An 8,772-nucleotide genomic window follows, 5' to 3' on the forward strand; every position below is an offset into this window, starting at 1 on the left:
GGCGCTCTGCCGTGTGCTGCTGTCTTATCGGGTGCAAGGGGCCTTTGGAAAGAATAATGGGAAAATCAAGCGAGAGGCAGGTGCTCTGGGGAAGATTGATGTAAAAGCGTTTTAAGAGCCAAGATGCCAGTCACATCAGGTCCTTCCTGGCCAGGGCTCGGAGTGAGCCCTCGTGAGCAGAGGACACAGGGGACCTTGAGACTTAGGAGTGGCAGAGCTGGGACGTCGACCGGGATTTCTGAAAGCAGCGTTGTGCAGTTGGAAGACTACATGCTTCGGACTCAGACATGCACTGGGGTTAGCGAGCTCCCGGTCCTACAAGTCGCGTGTCCCCATGTAGGTCACTTCAGCTCTATGAGCCTCCGTGTCTTCTGCTGCCAAATCGCTACCGTTGTCTTCACCTTCTCCACGTCGTAGATGTTTCTCATCCTTCAGGTCTCACCACTGTTCCTGCTCCCAGTTACACTGCCTGGTGCGATGTGTGCCAGGCTCTGCGGGAAGCACTCTGTGCCCATTGTCTCGCTCGTCACTCACGCCAGGACCGTCTTCCAATGAGAAGGCCGGAGCTCACAAACGTGAAGTGACCTGTCCACGCTCACCCAACCGTGACGTAGCAGCTGGTCCTTAGTAATCACACGCTGTCAGGGGCGGATGTAAGAGCTTCGAGATGTAACCATAACACAGGGCCCGGTGTAGGGCTGGGGCCTGGGAAGTGCTCACGTCCTGTGGCGGAAGATCAGAGCATGCTCCTCCATGGCTCAGCTGCCAGACGGCAGAGGTGTCCGAGGGGCGTAAACGCAGCCTCCTCTTGAGCAAACAGTGTCACTGTCATGGGTGCCAAGCCCTCAGCCTGTGGGTGGTCTCCATGTCAGCAGCATTCTCCGTTGGGCAGAGTCCCCTAAGCCCTGCGTGGCCTCTAAGCCTGCAGACAGAGCCCCAGCTGAGCACCCCAGCGCACAGGAAGACCAGGCTTTGGGGGCTCACGGAGAGAGAGGTACCCAAGAGGGCTGTGGAGAGTGGTCTCTCTCAGCAGGGCCCGACTCCCTAAGCTGAAATGACTGTGTTGCCAGCACAACCAGAAAACACGATTGAGTGGCTACTCACGTGTGCTGTTTGGAGGGAGATGTAGGCCAAGGTCGAACATGCTCAGGGGAGGTCGAACCCTGTTGTAGGGAGAGCTCGTCCTGGGAATTTTGGCTCCACCATTAATTCACCAGGCAAGTCACTTAACCACTCTGGCCTTCCGTCTCCTCATCTGTCAAACAAAAGATTGGCCCGCGGTGGTGCACGGTGGGTCTGCTCAGCATCCATTGCCCTTCTTCGTATAATTTACTTCTGCTCCTCCCTGTTTAGTGCAGCCTTGGGGGCACTGCTGGTGAAGTTGTCCCTCCCCTCCCTCAGCCATCAGATGGGCATGTAACCTGAGCCAACCAGGCTTTCTCCCTTGGAGCTGGAATTGTGTATGGAGCAATTTGAAATCTGAGAAGGGCAGGCGCTGGCCCTTCCCGAGAGCGGAAACACCAGACGCCGGGGACTGGGCTGGGCTCCCTGCTGCTGAGCCCCCCTGCCGCCAGGTGCTTATCGTCCAAGGCTGGCTCTTCCGCTGTGCTTTGCGCTTGGTGACCACCCTCCCTGCGCCCACCGCCCACCGTGGCTTTTCCTTCGCCTTAAGAGGTGAAGGTCACTATTTGTTGCTTGCAGCCCAAGTGCTCTAAGACCCCCCAGGAGATCTCATGGGCTCTTCTGGAAGGACCACCCTCCCCGCCCCCAACCACCACCACCACACCGGCCTCACTGGTCCCGTCCCCATAAGTGAGGTGTTTGTTCCCCACTTTGGAGCTTTTCCGAAACTAGGTAGCAAACAAATTAACACATTTAAAAGAAGGAGACTTGACAGTTTCTTCCTCCTCTGCACTTTCTCTCTGGAAAGGGGAGGGAGCTGTCTCAGCCGATTCCAGACCCAATGTTCCTAGGATGGTGGGACCAGGCACGCAGCCCCCAAGACCCCATCCTTGGTCTCCCGCCGGCAGAGAAGCCCAGGTGCCCACTCGTGGCAGCCCCTGGCCGGGCACCGGCAGGCCTCCGCGCCGAGCGCGTGAATGCCTCTGCACGGCGGCCGCTCATCTCCGGAAGCCCTGGTCAACACTGTTTAATGAGCTTCAAAACAGTGTAGCCGCGACTCTCCTCCAGCCGACCATTTGTAAATTGCTTTTGCCCTGGTGCCTGACAGAGTGAAAAATGCATTTCCAATCTCCAGGCAGCAGCAGGTGTACATCTGTCCCCGCAGTGGGAGCTTGCGGGGACCGCCTGACTGTCGGGTTTTCTTCCTGACAGACAGCCTGGGCCCTGGTCCTTGGCGCTTGGCCTCCTAGGCTTTCAGTGGGAGCCAGGCTGGCCCAGGGAGGGTGTGGGTGGGTGACAGTCACCATTTTGGGGACCCTTGCCCCACAGTGGGCTCTAATAGTTGGGGGCGGGTGGAGGCGAGGGTGGCCCTCTCATTACTTCCCCATGATGTCTGAAACGACCCCCCTCCAACCCCCCTCCAACCCCGCCACCCCGCCGGCCTCACTGGGTCCTGAGCACGACATGGAATTACAGGCCTCAGTTTCCATCCTCTAAATTAGGGGTCCCAAAACCCTGGGCCGTGGACTGGTACCGTCCGTGGCCTGTTAGGAACTGGGCCGCACAGCAGGAGCAGGAGGCGAGCGAGGGGGTGAAGCGTCATCTGTATCTGCAGCCGCTCCCCAGCGCCAGCAGCACCGCCTCAGCTCCACCTCAGGTCATCAGGCACTAAATTCTCACAGGAGCACCGGTCCCTGGTGCCAGAAAGGGTGGGGACAACTGCTCTAAATGAGGCCAAGTGCTGTGCCAGGCAGGCATCCTCACTCGGCCCTGTGAGAACACGGTTACTCACCTAGTTTTCCACATGAGGTTTGGTCCCGGGCCCCAGCCAGGGCGGCCTGACCCCAGAGGGGCTTCTAGCACGCTGTCGCTCTGGGAGCCAGTTGGCGATAAATCCCGGTCTCCCGTGCCTCCCAGGGCCGTCACCTCCCTGCACGGCTCCATCTGTGCACACGAGCACAGCTGGCACCTGGTGTGGCGGCACCACGGGGTCCACTTACCGGGAGGAGTGATATGGGAAGGCTGCTTGGGGCCTCGTGATCTGTCTGCTTCCACCTGCTGACACAGGGAAGTCTGGGAACTGGTGCCGTGTCAGCTGCTGTTGAGTTTTCTCCTTGACATTTGAGGCAGAGTGCTGGTTCGGAGCTGGGTTCTTTGGAGGCCGGTGGATCTCAGCTCTGCCATTTAGAGCAGCGTGACTCTGGTTTGACTCTGCCCCTCTCAGACACTGGGTCTTGTACTGAAGTGGGGCTACATGATAGTCGCTATGATTATAGTGAGCTTAAATGACTTTTTCTCTTTAAAGGAAAGCCGTTATCACATAGTAAGTGTTGCAAAGTGAGGCAGTTATTATTGTCCTGTCTAGCTAAAGCCCACTATTCAAGTTGTCTTTTAACTTTCTCTTCTTTGGGCTAAAATTAGATGCCTAATTTCTTTTAACTCAATAAACAGCCCCTGAGCAGCCTCTGTGGGTTAGGTTACATGATCTCCATGGTAATCCGAAGCATCTACATCTTGTTAGAGCGTCACCTAGGCCTCTGTCCAAGGCTGTGGTCCTGAAATCGAAGTCCTTGGGTAAAATCAGTAGCTTTCAATTATTGAGCGTGTCCGTTGTCAGGCTATGAGCTAAGCACTCTATAGACGTGGTGGCATTTAAACCCCAAGAAAGTTCTGTAAAGGTGCTACTCACATTTTCAACCCCATTTTACAGATGGGGTTCAGGGAAATTCAGTGACTTCTCCAACGCCGCTCAGCTACCGGGGGATAGAGCTGGGTTCAGTTTGGGTCTGTCCGCACAGGCTGTGCTCTTAGCCCTGGGCCTCACTGCAGACCTTGGCGTGGGAACAAGGCTCCGAGCCACCTCAGCATTTTAGGATACTTACTAGGAACCAATCATTTAACCCCCAAATGCTGCTCAGACTGGCTCATTCTGCAGCTGAAATGCTATTAATTTTTCATGGCCACCCTGGAAGTCTCATTCTGGCCTAATTGGACCAGAAGGGCAATTAAAGATGTGATTAATAATATAACCAAGGATGAGTTAGCGTTTAACTGCATTGTGGGTAGTCGCCTGGAGTCTGGTGGGGCTGGGCGCTGAGGACGGAAGTAAACGAAGGGCTTGGGGTGCTTAGGTCTGGAGTCAGAGCTGGAGCTGAGAAACAGAGATGGATGAGGGGGGGCATCAAGGAACCAGAAAGGACCTGAGAAGCAAACAGCTGAGCAGCCTGTCCCGTCTCGTGCACCCCACAGGGAGCAGGACCTCTGGTTATTCCCAGGGAGCAGGACCTCTGGTTATTCCCAGTTTTAGATAAGGAGCTGAGGCTCAGAGAGGTACCCAGCATCACACGGCTGGTCAATGGCAGAACCGAGATGGCCAGACCCAAATCAGAGCCCCACCCGAGCTGTTTCCTACACTGTCGTCTCTGCTGGCTGTTTGCTGCCACCCGGCAGTGGACCCCAGACCAGTGATCGTGCTTCTTCCTGAAGACCCACTGGACGGAGGCTCTGCCTGGCTGGCGTGCATCACCTTCTCTAGCAACCAGAGCCGCGAGAGCCTGGGGCCCCGTACGCGCAGCTGAGGTCACCTTGCTGCAGGAGCCCAGAGCCCTGCCTCCCAGCAAGCCGAGGTCTGGCCACCACCCTGCTCTCCTCCTCGTGGCCACAGCAGCATTTCTCAGAGCCTCCTCTTGTCCTTCCCTCGCTGGGGACCCTTGGCCAACTGGCTGCTCCTCTGTCCTCTCACCGTCACCCCCCGAGATTCTGATTCTGTAGGCCTGGGGCAGGCCTCAGAGACCTACATTTGAGTGCTGTACTCCAGGTAACTTGGGTGCACCTGAGGCTTTCCCAACATGGGGACAGATCAGCCTAGATCAGGTCTAAGGTTCTAAGCACCATGCTGTCTCTCTGAAGACCGATTCTTAAGTCATCTTTCAACTTTTCTCATCTAGGGAGAAAATTAGAATCCCAAATAGAGTTGACCTTTTCATTCAGTTCTGTTACTGTGCCCTGAGCATGCACTGTGGTGCCAGGTCCTGGGGTGGGGGGCCGATAGGGACACACAGGGGTCCCTGTGCTCCCATCATAGGTTCACATAACAGAGCCCTTGGGGGCAGCTAGGAGGAGCTGAGCGCTTTGACGAGGGCCCAGCATGCAGGGTATACAGTTCTTGTCTTCTGGAATTCTCCCTGAACCTCCCCAGCCAGGGGTCTCCTCTGTCGAGAGCCCGTGAGCCCTGCTGTGGTTGATGTGCAGTCACCACGTCTTGGTGGGTGCTCAGTTCTGGAGAGCCTGTCTGCTGGCCCACTCGGGCGGAGGGACTACCCAGCGAGCTGGGGATAGGACGGGGGGCTTTGGAATGTCCTCTCCCCCACTGAAGCCCTTTTCAGTCAGGACTTGTTAATATAGATTAATGGGCATAGACAGGATCTCGATTTCCTCAAATAAATGGATTTTGAATGGTTACTCTGGCAACCAGGCCTGGCTCCACTCATTATGCAAAGAAATGAGATGAGCTTGGTGGAACCTCTGTTCTTGCCCTTAAACTTTGCAATCTGTGGGTTTGCGGGGTGGAGAGGAAAGGGGTGGTGACAGGATGGGTGTCATTCAAGGATTTCCACTGACCTCTTGGCATGAGGCCAGGCCCTGCAGGGAAACAAGGCAGGTCTGCTGTGGACTCTCAGGCCCCCGAGTTCCAGGCCCGTGGGCTCATCACCAGCGGGCTCAAAGGCCAGCGGCAGTGGTTCTGTCACTCAGGGATACATGCGGATTGCCCGTGGAGCCCTGGCACAGGAAGCATCCTGCTGAGAGGGCTCGAGGTCGTCTGGCATCAGGGGAGGCCACTGACTGGGATCAGGAGGCTTTGGGCAGTCTCCGGCATGCTACCCTCCAAGTGCCTAGTTTTGGGGCTCCCTATTGTGAGGCTCTCTGGAAGCAGGTAGAGCAGGAGCTGGGGAGCATAGACAGCACTCTGCAGCTGTGCCGGGCAGGACCCAGCAGCACTCAGAAGTGGAGCCCAGGTAGGCACCAAGCCACATCACCAGTTGCTCAGAATTTTCTCTGCAGACACATCGCGGGCCCAGCATGGACGATGAAACCAGAGCGATGCCAGAGGCCTGTCAGGTGGAGATCTCATCCTCGTCATAGCGGCCACCTTTCTTGAGCATCCTTCCATTAGCTCTCTGAGGCTCAGAGAAGTTAGGTACTGGTTCAAGGTGGCACAGCCAGCAAGCACAGTCAAGCCCATGCGATCTGGCTCCAGAACCTGCACCCATTAATTTAGCTGTTCATTCAGCAAGTCATTCCTGAGTGTTTATTTTGTGCCAGATACTGTCCTTGAAACCCGTGGGCGTCCTAAAGCGTCCGAGTGTTTTCGGCTCCGGCATCATGCTCATCACACTCCTCTGAGCCTAGTCCCTGGGGATGCTGACAGCGGTCCTTTGTCAGCATCGCTCACCCACTGCACAGAGAGGCAAATGCCCACAGCCCAGCTTGTGGGACACAAGGGATGAATAATCTTCAAAAGCTTCCTGTCTGGCTCAGACATGGAAATTGCAAGAGAAGAGCTAATTACCACCCCAGCTGCCCTCTGAGCAGGCTGCCAGTCAGGAAAGCAGCGAGAGAGGCAGGTCTGGCCCCTGCGGAGCGGGGTGGATCAGCTTCTCTTCCATCCTGGTGGAGAGTCTGAGTCTCCCCAGGCAGTGTTCCTGCTCCTGCTAGCGAGGGTACCGAGGACTCTCGTTTCTTAGACTGGCTCTTGCTTAACCCTTTCCTTCCCACTCGCCCAGCTCACTGGGAGATACGGAAAAGTGCAGGGAGGCAGGCTGCCGAGAGCAGACTCTTCTGGTTAACTTGTGCTGCCCCCTCTCTTCCTTCCTCCCCCGTTCTTTCTCTCTCTTTAACTTTACCACCTTTCAGGAATTCTGGCGGAAGCGCCTTGCATTCTTCTATGCTTCGTTAAACAGCACACAGTTTAAATTTGGCTTAGTGATTCTCAGGAGCCATTCAGAACGGAAATTATGACGGAGCGATGAGCCGCAGGCCGTTGAGAGCGGTGCCGTCCGATTTAATCGCCTCTAGGTCTGTGGCTATTTCACATGGAAATGAAATGAAATATCTGGTTCCTCAGTGACACCAGCCACATTTCAAGTGGTCAGTAGCCGCAAGTGGCTCCGTGGCTTCATCCTTGCAGAAAGTTCTCTTGGAGGGCGCTGGTCTGGAGACAGTCTGGGGTAGAGAAATGAAGGACTTGGTGGCCAGGGGAAGCCAGGTGTGCCATCACCCTTTGGTTTTTGATATAAGGCCACTGGAGCCACCATGGCAGAGCAGAGGGCCTGATGCGTGGGGAGCCTGCAGCTGCGGAGACGTTGGAGCTTGTCCAGGTGGGGGACAAGCTTAGGTATGGGATTGTCAGGAGAATCTCAGGTGCCAGCACACGTGACCTGCCACTCAGCACCGCCCCTCACGCCCTCCCGTGGTGCACCCCGACATCTGTCTGCCAGATCAGGCCTTGCAAGGGTAAGGCCAATAAATTTTTGCTCCCTTTTTAAAACAGTTTTAAAAATTTTATTAAATGATGGTAAATATATATATAACATAAAATTTACCATCTTAGCTGTTCGTAAGTGTGCAGTCCAGGGGCACTAAGTGTATTCACATCATGGTGCTACCGTCACACTGTCCACCCACAGAACTCTTCATTTTGCGGAACGGAAACTGTCCCCCTTAAACAACAGCTCGCCACTTGCCCCTCCCACAGCTCCCGGCAGCCACCCTTCTACTCTGTCTCTGTGAAGCCGACTACTCTAGGTGCTTCGTATCAGTGGAATCACACAGCATTTTTCCTTTTGCGATGGGCTCGTTTCACCCAGCATCATGTCCTCAAGGTTCGCCCATGTCACAGCAGGTGTCAGAATTCCCTTCCTTTTTAAGGCCGAATAAGGCTCCACTGTGTGCGTAGAAGACATGTAATTCGTCCATTCCATCTGTCCAGGACCCTTGGGTAGCTTCCAATTACGGCTAAAGTAAAGAGCACTGCTCTGAACATGGGCGTATGGATGTCTCTTTGAGACCCTGCTTTGAATTTCCATGTCTTCTCTTATTTATGCAGAGTGTTTAGCACTGACAAGGAAATGGGAACTCAGAGAGGGGAAGTGCCTTGGCGGAGGTCACACCATCCAGGCGCCCTGGTTTCCAGCCCGACGTGCCCTCACGGAAGGCACGTTATGGAGGCGCAGTGCGGTCCAGTGGTTACGAGAGTAGCTCAGGGGTTCAGACCACCTTGGTTCTGCCACTTGTTCGCTGTGCGGTCAGAGACGGTTTACCTAGCCTCTGTGTCCCAGTTTCCCCATTGGAGAAATGGTAAAAACGATGACACCGACCTCACCAGGTTATTATTACACAGTGAAGGGAAACAGTCCGTGTCGGGCTCCGAGCACAGCGCCTGCCCACAGTGAGCACTGAGGAAGCACGCGCACTGGTTACGATCACAGCCCTGAGTCTCGTCCAGGACAGGGGTTTCAGTCTTTGAAGGTCCAGTTGCTGAAACGGAGACCTGTTACCTGCATTAGTGTAAAATAAGGGGACAAAAGTTACCCGGTTCTGGGCTCCACACTCTTGGAGGGATGTCATGGACCAAAGCGTCAAGGACAGCAA

Source organism: Pteropus alecto, unplaced genomic scaffold (assembly GCF_000325575.1).
Source record: "Pteropus alecto unplaced genomic scaffold, ASM32557v1 scaffold177, whole genome shotgun sequence".
Lineage (NCBI taxonomy): Eukaryota > Metazoa > Chordata > Mammalia > Chiroptera > Pteropodidae > Pteropus > Pteropus alecto.